Below are 20,932 nucleotides of genomic sequence, written 5' to 3' on the forward strand. Positions count from 1 at the left end.
AAAGTCCTGTTGTTGAAGCCAACCCGCAGTGTGGTACTTGTGATAGCAGCTCAGGAAAATTAAGACATTGGACCAGGTAGATATGTTTTGTACTCTAAACATGATGAAGGAAGGTACACAATTCTGGACCAAAAACATGATTTAATTTCCCCCGCTTCTCATTTCCTTGATGTTAAAGCTCTTTTCCTTATAGCTAACTGAAATGGCTCCTCTGCATTCAACGCCGTCTGCATTCAAATCTCGACTCCCTGCTATGTGAATTTTTGCTAGTTTAACTAATGTCTCCGTATTTCATTTTCCTCATCTGTAAAATCGATATAATATTATTACCTATGTTATGGGGTGTACACACAAAGCACCTGAATCAGTGTCTAAAAAGCCTTCTGTAACACGGGCTATTAAGGTGACTGCTCCTGATGCTATGCTTAGATGGTGAGGGAGGGTTGCCACATCAACCTCCCCCAAAACTTTTTAAAGAAATAGGTAACTTTTTCTTTAGAAAAGTTTAAATAGGAAACTCTTTAAAGAAATAGGTAAATCTTAGGCTCTTTATTGCTGAGGCAAGGATTTTCAGATATTTTGTTATTCTCTCTCAATTCTTTTGTGCCTTATGTTCTGTATTTTATAATTAATTACTTATTCATTTATTCATCTCTTGTTAAGGGAGTGGCTGCTGTTTTCTAGACACTCTGCTGATTGCTGTAATACAGTGTTGAACAAGTTAGATATGGTTCCTCTCCTTGTGGACCTCACAGTTACAGAAGGACACGCAAACAGCATACTGTGTGCTATGAGAGGGGAAGTAATGGGAGCAGACAGGAGTTATCCAATGTGGGTTAGAGGACTCAACGAAGTTTTCCTGGAGAAATGAATATCAAAGTTGAGATATTAACGGTGAATCAGAGTTAGCCATGTGGTGAGAGGTCAGGGAAACAACATATATGAAGGTAAGAGGGATCAAACCATGTTCAGAGAATTGTTAGAAGTTTTGTTTGGCTTGAAAATAGAGTGCAAGGTTGAGAAGAAGGTGTGTGTGATGAAAAATGAGACTAGATGTACAGTTTTTCCACATTCATTAGGGCTTTTGTGAACTAAAAGGTAGGATGATAATCTGACCAGCTGTTATCTATTCATAACCAGGCAGGCTCTTCTTGTCAGAAAACCTTCCAGATGGCAGGATGCACTTAATCAAGGCAACCCTTTTTCATATAATGTTTAATAGCCATGCTGCTACCTACTGTCTATGATGTTAGTTCGCCATTTGAGCCTGACTTAGAAGTCAATGTAATAAATAAATAATAATAAATAAATAACAAATCAGGAACCTTGAGACTCTGTCCGTGGGGCTCAGCAAAGCTGGCCACTGGGTGAGGTCATTTGTGTGTGGCAGTCAGCTGAAAGACAACAGCTGGGGTTTTGTCATTTCCTGGCTCTAGTTAATAATCTCCCTCTGTCTCCACCTGCTCCCTGCAGCCTTCAACCAATGACTGGTGAGAGTGGATAAATGATCCAGCTTCCTCACCTTTGGTTGGGATAAATCTGAGACAGCTTCTCTGCTGTCTTTCAGAGTTCCCTAGTGGGCTGAATTCCAGCTGCCTGCAGCAGTAACCTGCTCGATAATATATATTATGGCTCCTTGTCTTCCCTTGCTTATTTTGCATCCTTATTTTTCTGCCAATGGTATATGACAAAGAAACCAATAAATTCTGTCTCAGGGTCTTCTTTTGGAGGAACCCAACCTATAATCTAAATTTAGATGAATAGTTCTCATGATATCATTTAGTTTATTCGTCTACTAGTATGGATGAGAAGATAGATCTAAAGGCTTTATTAGATTCTGTGGGTTTTTTGAGGCAAGAATATTTCATAGACAGTGCCGTGTATGGCCTATTACTTCACATCAAGAATCAAATAACGTCTAGTTTTCTTGCTTTTAGTAGATTGGTAAATTGAAATGGTGACAGTGTATGACTCCCCATCAACCTTTGGCCTAATGGTTTTATGATCCATTGATGACCATTGCCTGAATTAGTTATTTCATTACAGACTGTAAAATGATTATTTTCTTAATTCTTTAATTCCTTCAGCATGTGCTACCTGAAATTCTTCTGTACTGAAGAAGCTTCCCTTAATATACGATTCATATTTGGTTACCCTACAATATATGTCATGTTAGAAAGATAGGTTAAATGCTGAATTATTTTCCTTTAATTATCACTTTTCAGAGGAAAGGAGTCTGTGCCCTAACATCTTCAAATGTTCTCTAATGAATTTTATTTGCTTCTTTACTCTTCTTCCCCATCTCCTTCATTTTTTCTTTTTCCTTCTCCTCATCCCAATCCTTCTCTTCCTTCTTCTCCTTTCCCCCTCCCCATTCTCTCCCTCCTCTCCCTTCTGCAACACTTTCTGCTTCTCCTCCTCCCTCTCTCCTTCTTCCTGTTATTATGCACTGATGTCTTTTTTGCATTTTTTTTTTCACATAAGAAAGCATTTATTTCAGGTTTAACATGAAATCATACAAATAAAATTTGTATAAACACAAATCCACACCGAGGCATAACACAGATCGCAAAGGACAAAGTAAAAACAAAGAAAACTACTTGGCAGCTATATACAGTTGGACAGTTGTGTCTTGTACACTAGAAAGTCTTTTACAAAATAATCGTCTTAGACCAACAGAGGACCAATCTTCAACATTGTCCAGCAAGATGGGTTACTTTAGTATTTCCTCCTCTTTCCTCCAAGGTCTTCTTTTAGTATGGCTGGTAATTGTTTTGGTGATTGCCACCCCCTCAAGATGCCTTGCCATATGTGCTCTGTTGGCCACTGTAGTCTGTATATCCCTGTCCATATCCATAGTTCCCATAGTTATACCCAGTATAATCATATCCGCCATAGCCACTATAGTTCTGATCACCACCATAGGCACTATTGTAATTTCCGTATCCTTGATCATAATAGTTATTAAATCCTTGGTTCCAGTTTTGGCCCTGATCTCATCCTCGACCCCTTGTACCACCTTGTCCAGCATCAGCAGCCCCTCTTCCTTCTTTCTGTTGTTGCTGTTGCTGCCTATATACCTCTTTGGGTTGTGCAACTTTGATTTCACACTTCCAGAACCAATTTGATGGTATCTGCTTTCTAATAATTTCTTTACTGGCTCTTCATCTGTATATGTGATAAAGCAAAATCCTCTTCTTTCATTTGTTTCTGTATCCATGGGAAGTTCAATATTTTTGATCTCTCCAAATGCTCCAAAATATTCTTTTATTTGTTCTTCAGAAGTATCTGGGCTCAATCCACCCACAAAAACTTTTTTAGGGGGTTGTTTCCCTTTTAAAGCCTTCACCCTTTTGGGGTCTATCAATTTGCCATCCAGTTTGTGTTATTTCAGTTCCAAAACCTTATCAACACTAGCAGCATCTTTGAAAAGCACAAATCCAAATCCTCTTGATCTTCCAGTGACTGGATCTGTTTTAATTGTGCAGTCTACAACTTCTCCAAATCGAGACAAAATGGTCAGTCTGATCTTTCTTGCTTGTATCCCAGCTGAAGCCTCCAATAAACATTTTACCATCATCCTGCTGATTCTTGCTCACGTTAATCTTGGATCCCTCTGCGAATTCCTCTGTGTTGCTGTACTCGTTCATGTCCTCCATGGTGGTGGAATTGTCGGAAGGGGGGTGCTGGTGTGCAGACTGAGTCCTGGTAGCAGTGGAGTGTTGTATGGAGCTGGATTTAAAATGGTGGTGGAAGAACGCATATTTTGTTTTACACATATGTTTTATTCATTTTGGATGCTCATATTATCCCATCAGTGGGAGGCTGATAACTCCTGGGTTCTTTTGGCATAGTATCCTTGCTTTTGGGCACACTGAGATTCCCGGAGCTCATCTTGTACATTTTCCTCCCTAAACCCTGAATCAGACATTTTTTCAAAGGATCCTGGTTCCTTGTTAATGCAAGAACTTCTTATTTAGAAATTATAACTTGAGGACTGGGGCAGTTCATTGCTATTGTTTTTCCATTGCTTCTAGCACTTTTCAGTGGATATAGGTGGGAAAACAGTGTTTCAAAAAGAAGGAAAAATCACGATTTCCTAGTAAATTTTCTAATTCAAATTTAAAAGGTTTTACTTAAAATATTTTATCTTATATTTAAATATAATTTATAGATGCTGAAAATCTTTGTTCCTAACAACATTAACAAAATAACTTATTGGCATTTTTCTGCTATATTAACAATTTTTTTTCCTAGTTCCTTTTGTCCTTAGACTATATCTCACTAAAGATATATGGGCAAAATACTGTGTCCTAATGTTATATGAAGTAGTTCTTTTCTCTATATGATTATGCCATCAACTTGACATATAGTTACAATAATTTGTTTTATTATTTCTTTAATTTTCAGGAATTTAAAATTTTTATTTCATTTTCTTGATCATTAAAAACGTTTGCATGCTTGCAAATCAAAAGTATATGGTGGGAGAGCGCGGGGTAAGATGGTGGATTGGTGAGGTGTATGTTTTAGTTACTCCTCCAGGGAAGTAGGTAGAAAGCCAGGAACTGCGTGGACTGGACACTGCAGAGCAATCTGACTTTGGGCACACTTCATACAATACCCATGGAACTGCTGAGATCAGCGAAATCTGTAAGTTTTTGAGGCCAGGGGACCTGCGCCCCTCCCTGCCAGGCTCAGTCCCGTGGGAGGAGGGGCCATCAGCGCTGGGAAGGAGAAGGGAGAACTGCAGTGGCAGCTGTTACTGGAAACTCATTCTACTGATCCAAACTCCATCCATAGATAGACTGAGACCAGATGCCAGAGAATCTGAGAGCAGCCAGCCCAGCAGAGAGGAGATAGGCATAGCAAAAAACAGCAAGAAAAACTCAAAAATAAAAGCGGAGGCTTTTTGGAGTTCTGGTGAACATTGAAAGGGGAAGGGCAGAGCTAGGCCCTGAGGCTGATTTGCAAATCCCAAAGAAAAACTGATCTCTCTGCCCCCTGGATCTTTCCTTAATGGCCCTAATTGCTTTGTGTCTTAGCATTTCAATAACCCATTAGATCTACCAGGAAGGCCCTTTTTTTTTTTTGTTTAAATCTTTTTTTCTGTTTCTAAAACAATTACTCTAAGAGGCTCAATACAGAAAGCCTCAAAGACTTGCAATTTGGGCAGGTCAAGACAAGAGCAGAACTAAGAGAGCTCTGAGACAAAAGGCAATAATCCAGTGGCTGAGAAAATTCACTAAACACCACAACTTCCCAAGAAAAGGGGGGCGTCTGCTCACAGCCATCATCCTGGTGGACAGGAAACAGTCCTGCCCGTCGCCGGCCCCATAGCCCAGAGCTGCCCCAGACAACCGAGTGTGAAGGAAGTGCTTCCAATAACATGCATACACCACAAAATTGGGCATGGACATTAGCCTTCCCTGCACCCTCGGCTGCTTGTCCCAGAGTTGGGAAGGTGGAGCAGTGTGAATTAAGAAGCACCATTCAGACATCATTTCAGAAGACTGGGAGCCTCCCTACACAGACTGGCAGCTCAGAACTGCACTGGGGGGACAGCACTCACCTGTGACATAGCACAGTCATCCCTCAACAGAGGACCAGGGGGTGCAAGGCCTGGAAGAGGGACCCACTCACAAGTCTGAGGGGCCACATGCCAATACCAAGGACTCGTGGGTCAGTGGCAGAGACAAACTGTGGCAGGACTGAACGGAAGGATTAGACTATTGCAGCAGCTTTAAATCTCCAGGAACACCAGGGAGATTTGATTGTTAGAGCCACGCCCCCTCCCTGACCACCCAGACACACGCCCCTTATACAGGGCGGGCAACACCAACTACACACGCAAGCTTGGTACACAAATTGGACCCCACAAGACTTACTCCCCCACTCACCACAGAAGCAAAGCAGGGGAGAACTGGCTTGAATGGAACAGGTGGCTCGCGGACACCACCTGCTGGTTAGTCAGAGAAAGTGTACTCCACGAAGCTGTAGATCTGACAAATTAGAGATAAGGATTTTAATTGGTCTACAAATCCTAAAAGAACCCTATCAAGTTAAGCAAATGCCAAGAGGCCAAAAACACAGAAAATTTTAAAGCATATGAAAAAACCAGACGATATGGATAACCCAAGCCCAAGCACCCAAATCAAAAGATCAGAAGAGACACAGTTCCTAGAGCAACTAATCAAAGAACTAAAGATGAATGACGAAACCATGGCATGGGATATAAAGGACATCAAGAAGACCCTAGAAGAGCATAAAGAAGACATTGCAAGACTAAATAAAAAAATAGATGATCTTATGGAAATTAAAGAAACTGTTGACCAAATTAAAAAGATTCTGGATACTCATAGTACAAGACTAGAGGAAGTTGAACAATGAATCAGTGACCTGGAAGATGACAGAATGGAAAATGAAAGCACAAAAGAAAGAATGGGGAAAAAAATAAAAAAAATCGAAATGGACCTCAGGGATATGATAGATGATATAAAACATCCAAATATAAGACTCATTGGTGTTCCAGAAGAAGAAGAAAAGGGTAAAGGTCTAGGAAGAGTGTTCAAATAAATTGTTGGGGAAAACTTCCCAAATCTTCTAAACACCATAAATAGTCAAATCATAAATGCCCAGTGAACTCCAAATAGAATAAATCCAAATAAACCCACTCCGAGACATATTCTCATCACACTGTCAAATATGGAAGACAAGGAGTGAGTTCTGGAAGCAGCAAGAGAAAAGCAATTCACCACATACAAAGGAAACAACATAAGACTAAGTAGTGACTACTCGGCGGCCACCATGGAGGTGAGAAGGTAGTGGCATGACATATTTAAAATTCTGAGTGAGAAAAATTTCCAACCAAGAGTACTTTATCCAGCAAAGCTCTCCTTCAAATTTGAAGAAGAGCTTAAATTTTTCACAGACAAACAAATGCTGAGAGAATTTGCTAACAAGAGACCTGCCCTACTGGAGATGCTAAAGGGAGCCCTACAGACAGAGAAACAAACAAAGGAGAGAGAGACATGGAGAAAGGTTCAGTACTAAAGAGATTCGGTATGGGTACATTAAAGGATATTAATAGAGAGAGGGAAAATATATATGACAAACATAAACCAAAGGATAATATGGCTGATTCAAGAAATGCCTTCAGGGTTATAACATTGAATGGAAATGGATTAAACTCACCAATTAAAAGATATAGATTTACAGAATGGATCAAAAAAAAATGAACCATCAATATGCTGCATACAAGAGACAATTCTTAGACACAGGGACACAAAGAAATTGAAGGTGAAAGGATGGAAAAAATATTTCATGCAAGCTACAGCCATAAGAAAGCAGGTGTAGCAATACTAATCTCAGATAAAATAGACTTTAAATGCAGGGATGTTTTGAGAGACAAAGAAGGTCCCTACATACTAATAAAAGGGGCAATTCAACAAGAAGAAATAACAATCATAAATATTTATGCTCCCAATCAAGGTGCCACAAAATACATGAGAGAAACACTGGCAAAACTAAAGGAAGCAATTGATGTTTCCACAACAATCATGGGAAGCTTCAGCACATCACTCTCTCCTATAGATAGATCAACCAGACAGAAGACCAATAAGGAAATTGAAAACCTAAACAATCTGATAAATGAATTGGATTTAACAGACATATGTAGAACATGACATCCCAAATCACCAGGATACACATACTTCTCTAGTGCTCATGGAACTTTCTCCAGAATAGATCATATGCTGGGACATAAAACGAGGCTCAATAAATTTAAAAAGATTGAAATTATTCAAAGCACATTCTCTGACCACAATGGAATACAATTAGAAGTCAATAACCATCAGAGACTTAGAAAATTCACAAATACCTGGAGGTTAAACAGCACACTCCTAAACAATCAGTGGGTTAAAGCAGAAATAGCAAGAGAAATTGCTAAATATATAGAGACGAATGAAAATGAGAACACAACATACCAAAACCTATGGGATGCAGCAAAAGCAGTACTGAGGGGGAAATTTATAGCACTAAATGCATATATTAAAAAGGAAGAAAGAGCTAAAATAAAAGAACTAATGGGTCAACTGAAAAAGCTAGAAAATGAACAGCAAACCAATCCTAAACCAAGTAGAAGAAAAGACATAACAAGGATTAAAGCAGAAATAAATGACATAGAGAACAACAACAACAACAAAAACAATAGGATAAATAACACCAAAAGTTGGTTCTTTGAGAAGATCAACAAGATTGACAAGCCCCTAGCTAGACTGACAAAATCAAAAAGAGAGAAGACCCATATAAACAAAATAATGAATGAGAAAGGTGACATTACTGCAGATCCTGAGGAAATTAAAAATATTATAAGAGGATACTATGAACAACTGTATGGCAACAAACTGGATAATGTAGAGGAAATGGACAATTTCCTGGAAACATATGAACAACCTAGACTGACCAGAGAAGAAACAGAAGACCTCAATCAACCAATCACAAGCAAACAGATACAATCAGTCATCAAAAACTTCCCACAAATAAATGCCCAGGGCCAGATGGCTTCACAGGGGAATTCTACCAAACTTTCCAGAAAGAACTGACACCAATCTTACTTAAACTCTTTCAAAACATTGAAGAAAATGGAACACTACCTAACTCATTTTATGAAGCTAACGTCAATCTGATACCAAAACCAGGCAAAGATGCTACAAGAAAGGAAAACTACCGGCCAATCTCCCTAATGAATATAGATGCAAAAATCCTCAACAAAATACTTGCAAATCGAATCCAAAGACACATTAAAAAAATCATACACCATGACCAAGTGGGGTTCATTCCAGGCATGCAAGGATGGTTCAATATAAGAAAATCAATCAATGTAGTACAACACATTAACAATTCTAAAGGGAAAAATCAAATGATCATTTCAATAGATGCTGAAAAAGCATTTGACAAAATCCAACATCCCTTTTTGATAAAAACACTTCAAAAGATAGGAATTGAAGGAAACTTCCTCAATATGATAAAAAGCTTGTATGAAAAACCCACAGCCAGGATAGTACTCAATGGTGAGAGACTGAAAGCTTTCCCTCTAAGATCAGGAACAAGACAAGGATGCCCGTTATCACCACTGTTATTCAACATTGTGCTGGAAGTGCTAGCCAGGGCAATCCGGCAAGACAAAGAAATAAAAGGCATCCAAATTGGAAATGAAGAAGTAAAACTGTCATTGTTTGCAGATGATATGATCTCATATCTGGAAAACCCTGAGAAATTGACGATACAGCTACTAGACCTAATAAACAAATTTAGTGAAGTAGCGGGATACAAGATTAATGCACATAAGTCAGTAATGTTTCTATATGCTAGAAATGAACAAACTGAAGAGACACTCAAGAAAAAGATACCATTTTCAATAGCAACTAAAAAAATCAAGTACCTAGGAATAAACTTAACCAAAGATGTAAAAGACCTATACAAAGAAAACTACATAACTCTACTAAAAGAAATAGAAGGGGACCTTAAAAGATGGAAAAATATTCCATGTTCATGGATAGGAAGGCTAAATGTCATTAAGATGTCAATTCTATCTAAACTCATCTACAGATTGAAAGCAATTCCAATCAAAATTCCAACAACCTACTTTGCAGACTTGGAAAAGCTAGTTATCAAATTTATTTGGAAAGGGAAGATGCCTAGAATTGCTAAAGACACTCTAAAAAAGAAAAACGAAGTGGGAGGACTTACACTCCCTGACTTTGAATCTTATTTTAAAGCCACAGTTGTCAAAACAGCATGGTACTGGCACAAAGACAGACATATAGATCAATGGAATCTAATTGAGAATTCAGAGATAGACCCCCAGATCTATGGCCGACTGATCTTTGATAAGGCCCCCAAAGTCACTGAACTGAGTCATAATGGTCTTTTCAACAAATAGGGCTGGGAGAGTTGGATATCCATATCCAGAAGAATGAAAGAGGACCCCTACCTCACCCCCTACACAAAAATTAACTCAAAATGGACCAAAGATCTCAATATAAAAGAAAGTACCATAAAACTCCTAGAAGATAATGTAGGAAAACATCTTCAAGACCTTGTATTAGGTGGCCACTTCCTAGACTTTATACCCAAAGCACAAGCAACAAAAGAAAAAATAGATAAATGGGAACTCCTCAAGCTTAGAAGTTTCTGTACCTCAAAGAAATTTCTCAGAAAGGTAAAGAGGCAGCCAACCCAATGGGAAAAATATTTTTGGAAACCATGTATCTGACAAAAGACTGATATCTTGCATATATAAAGAAATCCTACAACTCAATGATGATAGTACAGACAGCCCAATTATAAAATGGGCAAAAGATATGAAAAGACAGTTCTCTGAAGAGGAAATACAAATGGCCAAGAAACACATGAAAAAATGTTCACCTTCACTAGCTATTAGAGAGATGCAAATTAAGATCACAATGAGATACCATCTCACACCAATTAGAATGGCTGCCATTAAACAAACAGGAAACTACAAATGCTGGAGGGGATGTGGAGAAATTGGAACTCTTATTCATTGTTGGTGGGACTGTATAATGGTTCAGCCACTCTGGAAGTCAGTCTGGCAGTTTCTTAGAAAACTAGATATAGAGTTACCATTCGATCCAGCGATTGCACTTCTCGGTATATACCTGGAAGATCGGATAGCAGTGACACGAACAGATATCTGCACGCCAATGTTCATAGCAGCATTATTCACAATTGCCAAAACATGGAAACAACCCAAATGTCCTTCAACAGATGAGTGGATAAATAAAATGTGGTATATATACATGATGGAATACTACACACCAGTAAGTAGGAACGATGTTGTGAAACATATGACAACATGGATGAACCTTGAAGACATAATGCCGAGCAAAATAAGCCAGGCACAAAAAGAGAAATATTATATGCTACCACTAATGTGAACTTTGAAAACTGTAAAACAAATGGTTTATAATGTAGAATGTAGGGGAACTAGCGATAGAGAGCAATTAAGGAAGGGGGAACAATAATTGAAGAAGAACAGATAAGCTATCGTGGGTAAATTTAACATTCTGGGAATGCCCAGGAATGACTATGGTCTGTTAATTTCTCATGGGTATAGTAGGAACAAGGTCACAGAAATGTTGCTATATTAGGTTACTTTCTTGGGGTAGAGTAGGAACATGTTGGAAGTAAAGTAGTTATCTTAGGTTAGTTGTCTTTTTCTTACTCTCTTGTTATGGTCTCTTTGAAATGTTCTTTTATTGTATGCTTTTTAAAAATTTTTAAAAATTTTTTTTATTTCTCATACAGTTGATTTAGAAAAAAAAAGTTTACCCCCCCCCCAAAAAAAAAAGGTAAAATATATGCAGATCCCCCTTGAGGAGCTGGTGGAGAATGCAGGGGTATTGGCCTGCCCTTCCTTAATGTAACATGCCCACAGACATAGAGGACTGGTGGTTTGATGGATTGAGCCCTCTACCACGGGATTTGCCCTAGGAAAGACTGTTGCTGCAAAGGAGAGGCTAGGCCTCCCTATAATTGTGCCTAAGAGCCTCCTCCCGAATGCCTCTTTGTTGCTCAGATGTGGCCCTCTCTCTCTAGCTAAGCCAACTTGAAAGGTGAAATCACTGTCCTCCCTGCTACGTGGGATCAGACACCCAGGGTAGTGAATCCCCCTGGCAATGTGGAATATGACTCCCAGGGAGGAATGTAGACCCAGCATTGTGGGATGGAGAACATCTTCTTGACCAAAAAGGGGATGTGAAAGGAAATGAAATAAGCTTCAGTGGCAGAGAGATTCCAAAAGGAGCCGAGAGGTCACTCTGGTGGGCACTCTTATGCACAATATAGACAACCCTTTTTAGGTTCTAATGAATTGGGGTAGCTGGTGGTGGATACCTGAAACTGTCAGACTACAACCCAGAACCCATGAATCTTGAAGACGATTGTATAATAATGTGGCTTATGAGGGGAGACAGTGGGATTGGGGGGGCCATGGGATCACACTCCCCTTTGTCTAGTTTGTGGATGGATGAGTGGAAAGGTGGGGGAAGGAAACAAAACAAACAAACAGACAAGGGCGCCCAGTGTTCTTTTTAACTTTAGTTGCTCTTTTTCACTTTAATTATTATTCTGGTTATTTTTGTGTGTGTGTGGTAATGAGGGTGTCGGGGATTGATTTTGGTGATGAATATACAACTATGTAATGATACTGTGAACAATCGAATGTGCTATTTGTTTTGTATGACTGTGTGGTATGTGAATATATCTCAATAAAGTGAATATTAAAAACAAAAAAGTATATGGCAAGGTGCAATTAAAAGAGTTATATATATATTTGTATTCTTCTCACTTCACAGAAGTTGGTAGATTATGTACATTGTTCTATACCTTGATCTTTTTCACATTTTATAGCTGTGTAGTATTCTATTGTATGGATGTTCTACAGTTTATTTAACATTTGGTTTGTTTCCAACCTTTTGCTATTAAAAAGAATGCTGCAAGATGGTGGTGATGGTAGCGCAAAATTAATTAACAGCACTGAATTATATATTTGAATGTGACTGAAAGGGAAATTCCAGATTGTCTATGTTACCAGAATAAAAATTAAAACAAAAAATCCATGGGACTGTCCAACACAAACAGTGAACCCTAAAATAAACCATGGACTACAGTTAATAGTGTAATTATAAAAATGTGCTTTCATCAATTATAACAAATGTTCCACAACAATGCAAGGTGTTAATAATAGGATGGTTTATGGGAACCCTGTATTTTATGCATGATTTTTTTGTAAATCTACAACTTCTCAAATAAAAAAAAAATAGAATGCCACAAATATAACCTTATGGGTATGCCATTTCATAATTTTGCAAGTGCATTTTTGGGATTCCTAAAAGTGAGGTTGATAAGTCAAAAGGTAAATGCATATTTAGTTTTACTAGATATTGCCAAATTCCTCTTCATAGGGGCTCTATCATTTTGCATTCCCTTCAGAAATGTATGAGAGTATTGTCTTTACTCAGTGTAACAACGAGTGTGTTGCCAAAAATTTATCTTTGCCTATCTGAAAAGTTAGAAATGGTATTGCACTAGTTTTAATTCACATTTCACTTATTATGAGTGCAGTTGAGCATTTTTCATGTTTATGGACTTTTGTATTTTTTTATCTTCAAATGTCTGTTTGTATCTCCTGTTCAAATTTCTATTTGAGTGTTTCTTTCTTTTTTGAAAGCCAAGTTTATTGAATTATAATTTACATACAGAAAATTCATGCTTTATAGATGTATAGTTAGAGAAATTTTCACAAGTATATATGGTCACATAACCACCACCACAATCAAGATATTGAATCCCAAAAGGACTTGTTTCTCTTTTGTTTTCAAAATTGTCATTATTTTTAATACATTTTTAGATGTAACTGCTTTAAGATATAAGTTGCAAATATTCTTTCACAATTTGGTCTTTGCTCATGGTTGATTTGGCCATGGAAAAAAGCCCGCCTTTTTTTTTAACAATTCGTTTCATCGCATTTATCATTCTTTTTCTTTTATTTCTTCTAGATTTTGAGCTTTCCCACCCCCTTAATATAAAGGTTACCACTTATGTTTTCTTATGAAATTTGTACAGTTTCACTCTTTAATATTTACATCTCTGACCATTTGTACTTTGTCTCATGTATAGCAAGAATTACTGATCAAACTAATTTTTTTCCAAAGTGGTATTCAGTTGTCTCAACAACATTTTTTAGTCTATTTATCCCCACCCACTAATTTGAAATGCCAACTTCATTACACACTAAAATTCCATATGCACTTGGGTTAATTGTATATTGCCTATTATGTTCCATTGGTCTGCTTGTCTAATCAAAGGCCATTCACATTTTTAACCATAGAGAATTGATAATACATATTTTGTAATGTCTTCTTTCCTGCAAATGCAAGGCTACCCTCCTTGCTCTTTTTTTTAAAACTCATTTTTATTAAGATATATTCACATACTATGCAGTCATACAAAGTGTACATTCAGTTGTGCACAATGCCATTATATAGTTGTGCATTCATCACCAAAATTAATTTTTGAACATTTTCATTACCACACACACTAAAATAATAACAATAAAAATTAAAGTGAAAAAGAACAATTAAAGTAAAAAAAGAACACTTTTTTTTTGCCCCCATTTTTCTACTCATCCATCCATACACTGGATAAAGGGGAGTGTGGTCCATATGGCTTTCCCAAACACACTGTCACCCCTCATAAGCTACATTTTTATACAATCGCCTTCAAGATTCATGGGTTCAGGGTTGTAGGTTGATAGTTTCAGGTATTTCCTGCTAGCTATTCCAATTCATTAGAACCTAAAAAGGGTTGTCTATATTGTGCGTAAGAGTGCCCACCAGAGTGACCTCTCAGCTCCTTTTGGAAACTCTCTGCCATTGAAGCTTATTTCATTTCCTTTCACATCCCCCTTTTGGTCAAGAAGACATTCTCCATCCCACGATGCCAGGTCTAGATTCCTCCCTGGGAATCATATTTCATGTTGCCAGGGAGATTCACTCTCCTAGGTGTCAGATCCCATGTAGCGGGGAGGGCAGTGATTTCACCTGCCAAGTTGGCTTACCTAGAGAGAGAGGGCCACATCTGCTTGCTCTATCTTCTCACCACTCTGTGTTTGTGTGAGACAGAAAGCGAGATAGAGAGATACAGGAGTTGGGGGAGAGATTGTGAGGATGCATGGAAATAACATTTCTATTTTATTGATTATTTTATTTTCAATCATGAATGAGTGCTGAAATTTTCATTTCTTGTGGCACCTACGGAGATATGATTTTCCTTCTTAGATCTATTCATACAATAAATTATACTAATGCAATTTTTAATAATGAACTCCTTCATTTTAAACTCCACAATACATTTTTCTAACAGGATATTGCATTCTGCTTGCTGAAGTTTTATTTAAACTTTTGTATTGCTATTCCTGGGTGTGGTGGCCCCGGGCCTGGGCCCCCTCTGAATGGGAATGATACTCCGAGCACGAGCACGTAACAAAACTGCTTTGACCAAAGGTCGAAAGGTAAATAATCTCCTGGAGGGAGAAGAATGGAATCACAGATGTAAAATGGCACTGATGGTTTCTTAGTCTTAAGCATTAATTTTAGTAAAACATCAGATCTTAAGGCCCTTTTACGATTATACTAGTGGCCTGATGTCCTCATACTACATGGAATGTCTTTGTTATAACATCATATACATATTGCGCACCCCCCCCCTCCCCACTTCGGCCCCTTGTGGGGCGCTATCGCTCCAGACTGCTGCCACTGGAACATCTCGCCTGTTTGTAAGTCCTAATAAATCTATGTCTACTTCCGTGCCTGGCATGTCTTTCGGTCTCAGGGCACCACCAGCCCATGCTTTGCATGAACTCGGTCTGGGCCTGAACACTAGGGTTTTGGTATCAATCTATACTCTTCATAAAAAATTATAAGCTTTAATTCTTTTTCTATGCATTGGGACATTTTATGTAACATTGGAAATATTCAATCTTTAAAAGTTTCTTAGAAATCTCTGCAGAATCCGTCTGGGTCTGGAGGTTTTGTTCTTTTCTTGGGGAGCTTTTCACAAATTTCTTTATTGCTTCCATGAAAGTTGTTCTAGTTATTGTTCTTTACTAGTGGGATCAGTTTAATTACATTTTCCTAGTTATCTATTTTACTTAGGTTTTATAAAATACATTTCCTTAGAGTTATGAAGAATAATTTCTTGAAATGTATTTTCTTTGTTTTCATTGACTATTATTCTTTTTGTAATATTGTATTAGGCATATTTGTGTTTTTATTCTTCCTTTTTCAAAATTAGATTAGCTAATGGTTTGTCCATTTTTGCTTTTTTAAAACAAGCACCTTTTAAAAAATTATTTCAGCTGCTTTTTCTAACTTAATCGTTTATGCTATTTCCTCAAATAATTTCCTCCTTCTACTTTCTTTTCATTTACTTGTTCCTTTTTAGCTTTTTGAGTTATTTTCATTTTTTCAGTCATAGAGATATTTAATGCTCTGAAGTTTCCTTTCAACCTGTTTTAGCTGCACCCCAAAGTTTATGATATGTTGTATTTTTTTTTATAATTATTTTCTAGAAATTTTTTTATTTCTAATAGCATTTATTTGTCACCCAAGAGTTATTTAATAGGGCTTTTTTTTTTAAATTTCCACATGGAAGGGCCTTTAGGTGTTTTATTTTGTCTTTAATTTCTAGCTTTAGTGCTAGCTTGCTGTGTGTATCAATTATCTTTTTGAAATTTAGAGATGTTTAATGATTTTTAACTTTAATTGTACCTTATTTAAGATTATGATCCCTGCTTTCTATTTATTTGAGTTTTTCTGGTATATGGTTATGCAACCTCCCTTTAAAAAATAACTTTCTGAATTTCCTTGTTTTAGATGTATCTCTCCCATGCAGCACAGAGCTGGATTTTGTTTATTTGATAATCTTAATCTTTTAATAAATGAGGCTAAACTCTTTACATTTATGGATATGATCAATATGTTTAGTTTCAATTTTATTATATAATTTTATGATATACTATTATACACATAGTATATCACTCTTTCATTTGTATACTCTCTTTACCTTTTTAGCATTTTATTATTTAGGGAGATTTTTTTTTGTTATCTTGCTACCTTTAATCTCTTTATTTGTCTGTTGATTCTCTACTATGAGTAATGATGATATTAGCTAGTAACCTGTTCTCCCCATCCCACATTTCAACCTGGTAAAGAAGAATTAGTAGGATATTGTCTGGAAAATAAGGAAAGAATGGAAGGGCAATCCAAGGTCATTCCACCTTACATAAACCAATTGCAGAGCCCTGAAAGGGCTTGGTTGAGATTACTCAAGGGATCACAAGTCTCTGGTAGATCTGAGAAGTGGTGGATGATGAGGCTGGGGTAACTGCTGTAAAGGGGATATATGAGACTGCATGTGAGGAGGTTAAGAGCTGAGGCCCTGGAGTTTGATAATTGGCTTCAATTCTCCCCAGCTTCCAAGTTCTGGGAACTTTGGAAAATCCTTTATCTCTTTAATCCACAGTTTCTACATCTATAATATGAGGACATCAATATTACTTACCTCAAAATTAGATTGGGAATAAATAGATTAATTGTATATAAAGTGTTTCTTGTGATTGCTGATCAATGATGAGCATTCAGTATATATTAGCCATTATTCTTATTGTTACTGTTAAACAGTAGCAGCTACTACTCCCATTACTGATACTATTGCATTACTTTTCCTTCTGAAGGGATAGAGAGAAGTGACCTCAAATCCTTCCTAAAAATCATTTTAAAGAAGCTTTGGAATTTGAGAAGAAATTTCTAGGCAGAAGGGTCAACATGTGCCAAGACCATTTATAATATTATTAAGGAAATAAAGTATGGTTAGTTTGCAAGGTGTTTCGGGGAATAATAGGAGATAGAGTTGTTGGAAAGATAGGCAACAATATTTTTTATCATGTTGAAGACTTATGTTTTTGTCCTGAAATTTATGGAGGGTCACTCAGGGATTTTAAACATGGGAACATAATCATCAAAATATTTTTTGGAATCATCACTCTGTTAATATTGTGTAAAATAGATTGGAGAGAGGTGAGAGTAGAGGCAGGAAGAGCAGTTAGGAAGATGTTGCTATGGTTAAAGATAGAGGGGAGGGGAAAGATAAATTACATATTTAATAAGATAGATTTGACAGAACTGAATGACTGATTAGGCCTGGGAGTGAGGGAGGGGAGAAGTCCAGAATTTTTTCCTACTGGGATAAATGGTTGGATGACGGTGCCCTTTGTAAAGACTGGGAATGTGGCAAGAAAAGCAAGTCTGTTCAGGAAAGTATCTGAGTTTGGCTTAGGACATATTGAGGTTGAGGTGACTATGGAACGTAGAGGTAAATGTGTCTAGTTTATAGTTGTCATTATGTGTAGGAGGAATTCAGGAGGAAGATTTAGGGATAGTGAGAAAGATTTGGGAGTCATCAAAATACATAAGAATAGATAGGATTACTCAACAAAATTTACAGAGTGGTAAAAGAAGAGACAAATGAGAAAAGAAGAGGAGCGAGGGTATATTCCGGAGCTACATAAGTATTTAAAGGATAAGAGTAAGGAAGGATATCAGAAAAGCCTCAAAAGTAGCAATCAGATCCTAATGATAATGGTAATGTCTATTTCAAAGATTGGAAATTTTAGAAAGGTTTGATTAAAAGTGAGAGATCTGGAGTGTAAAGGACAGAAAATTTACCAACTGGATTACATGAAGTCGTGATGCAGTGTGTTGAAGGATGCATAGGATGTGAGGAAAAGGAAATAATGGATACTAACAACTCTTTTGAAAAATTTGGTTTGAAGATTAAGAAAGAGATAGGAGAGAAGCTAAAGCAGAATTGCTATCCAGAAAAGACTTTCTTTTCCCAACTTCCATTCCCTCCCCTCCCCTCTCCTCCCCTTCCCTCCCCTTCCCTTTTCTCTCCCTCTCCCTCCCCTCCACACCGCTCCTATATTAATACTGAGGGAAATAAGTCATTGGTGATAGAGGGGTTTGAGTGAGCATTTCCTGAGGATGTGGTGTCCAGAGCACCGGGGGAATCTCAGTTTCCTCCTTTGTAAAATAGGAGCCAGGATGACACTAATATGACAGTGTTATTGTGAAAATAAAATAGACATAAAATTTGGGAAAAGGATTTTCCCACAGGGGTGTCCTATACCAATGTTAGTTACTGGTACCACTGCTACAGCCATCTGTAATTTTGAAGACAAACATTAAATTGTAGAGCTATTTTTCTTTATTCTTAATTTGAAAATACTTTCTTTTTAAAACTCAAAAGTTTGGGTTATGATAATTTTCAGGCTGTATCCCATTTCATGTTCTGGCAAAGAAGGAAATGCCTTCAAAAGGGAAAGAAGTATTTTTCTTAATCCAAAATGGCTTCATTTGCTGCAATTTCAAAGAATTTTAACTTCATTTCACAAATGCTTTAACAACGCTAAACTGAAGTGATGGAGACAGCTTTATTAATTGCAATCTTTCATTACAGTCATGCTTTCTTTGCTAGAGAAGCAAGGAGCTTATTTTTAAAAATAAAAATCAATAAAATGCCAGTGTTCATCAATCAGAGTAATCATTTAAAAAATCATTTAATCTTAAAAATAGGGTGAAAAGAACCTTTATATTTATTTTTTTTGTGTGTGCCAACTACAAAGGGCTCAGCTGAGTTAAAGTCCGGATTGTATACACTGGCTGAATATCTACTGGCTGACTCAGTTTAAGGAATAATTTTTCATCATCACTTGAAATTACAGTTTTAAAAGTACTTATATAAGGGAAGAGCAGCCTTTGCTGATTGTCTGCCAATTTGTCTATTACAGGAGAAAATGCATATAAAAGAAAATGCTATTTTTATAGGTGCTTTGATAAGCACAAAATCCTTACTCTTATTTAGTCTAAGGCAGAAGTGCTTACCTTTTTTAGTGTCTTTGACCATCTTGGGAGCCTAATGACAGCAATGGACCATCTCTGAGAATAATGCTCATACTTACAATATTTTATACACTATTTTGGAGCGTTCTTTACAGGTAATAGACTTCAGGTAATAAACTTCTGGTTTAGGTCTTCGGTCCAAAGAAATAGTTATCTGGAGGACAATTTAACTTTTAATCTTGGTATTGGGACTTGATATCAAGCTCATTACAACTGTTAAGCTATATTACACCTTTGTTTGAAAGGGATCTGGATCCCAGCAACTTTCAGACTGGAATATATACACTCATACTTACTTTTCCTAGTCACTCAGAGAAAACAGTCTTTCAATTCAACATTAGTTTGAAAAAATCTAATTAATTAAAAAAATGGACTGTCTATAGAATTGAGAATTGGCATGAGAATAATGTTCAAGAAGAGTGAGGCCATAGAATGTTTTGGACACTGTCCAGAATTTCCTGGCTCCCACTGGGATGATAAAAACCAGACACATCCACCTGAACAGCAATATGAAAGGTTGGATTAGTGAAGGGGCCACAATGTTCATTCTGTAGCATATATCCTGTTTCCAAATGTGTGTCCTCTAATTCAAGCAGTTAGTTTTTTCTTTTTGCTTCAAATTAGGTCCTGACATTTAATCCTCAATTTTATTTTAAAAATTTGACACATTCCTTTTCTTTGTCAGGCATAGCCAGCACCAGCTGAGGTTTGGTTTAGCAGAATTGTGGACCGGTACATTCCTAAAATGAGTTCTGTGACTGGGAACCTTGTGCTATTTATGTGTAAACAGACGTCATTTTATAAGGAGATACCTATGATGGCAGTCAGCTTAATTTCCTATGTCAGTATAGCATTTTTAATTCGTAAAAGGCTTTCAGGCTAATGGTCTGTATTTTGAATAAAGGGCAACCATTTACTATGTCAAGCTCATGGGTGAGGGAACTGAGGCTTACAAAGAACTGAGACCTGGCAAGTCTGTAGAGTTCATAAATGGCAAAGCTGAGATTCCACGCTAGGGTTCCTGACTCTTAGACTGAAGCTTTTTGCCCAATACCTGGAAGCTTCTTTTCTCTTTTAGCGTGTGTGGCCCTGAGTGAACTGCTACATGTACTGATGACAATAATGCTATCAGAGTTCAAACTACTTTTAGAAAAGCCTTTTTCATTTAGGCTTATTAAAAGGCATCTTTCTAGAGTGATGTACATATTCTCTATATGCTTTGTGTTTGTTATTAAATTTGCATATTATCAGATGAAAAGCTTGAAAAAGAAAAAGTGGTATCACTGTTAATACTTCCCAGGGAAAAAAGCAGGATATAAAGAAGTAAATAAAAATTACCAGCAGGCATTAGGTAAATAAGGTTGGGAAGAAAATTTAGTTTATATTTTGGA

General features: G+C 37.1%; 1 pseudogene; it reads right to left on the reverse strand.

The window, feature by feature from the left end:
- Positions 1-2,753: 2,753 nt before the first annotated feature.
- LOC119505450 lies at positions 2,754-3,674 on the reverse strand (annotated as a pseudogene).
- Positions 3,675-20,932: the final 17,258 nt, after the last annotated feature.

This window comes from Choloepus didactylus, chromosome 10 (genome assembly GCF_015220235.1).
Source record: "Choloepus didactylus isolate mChoDid1 chromosome 10, mChoDid1.pri, whole genome shotgun sequence".
NCBI classification, from domain to species: domain Eukaryota; kingdom Metazoa; phylum Chordata; class Mammalia; order Pilosa; family Megalonychidae; genus Choloepus; species Choloepus didactylus.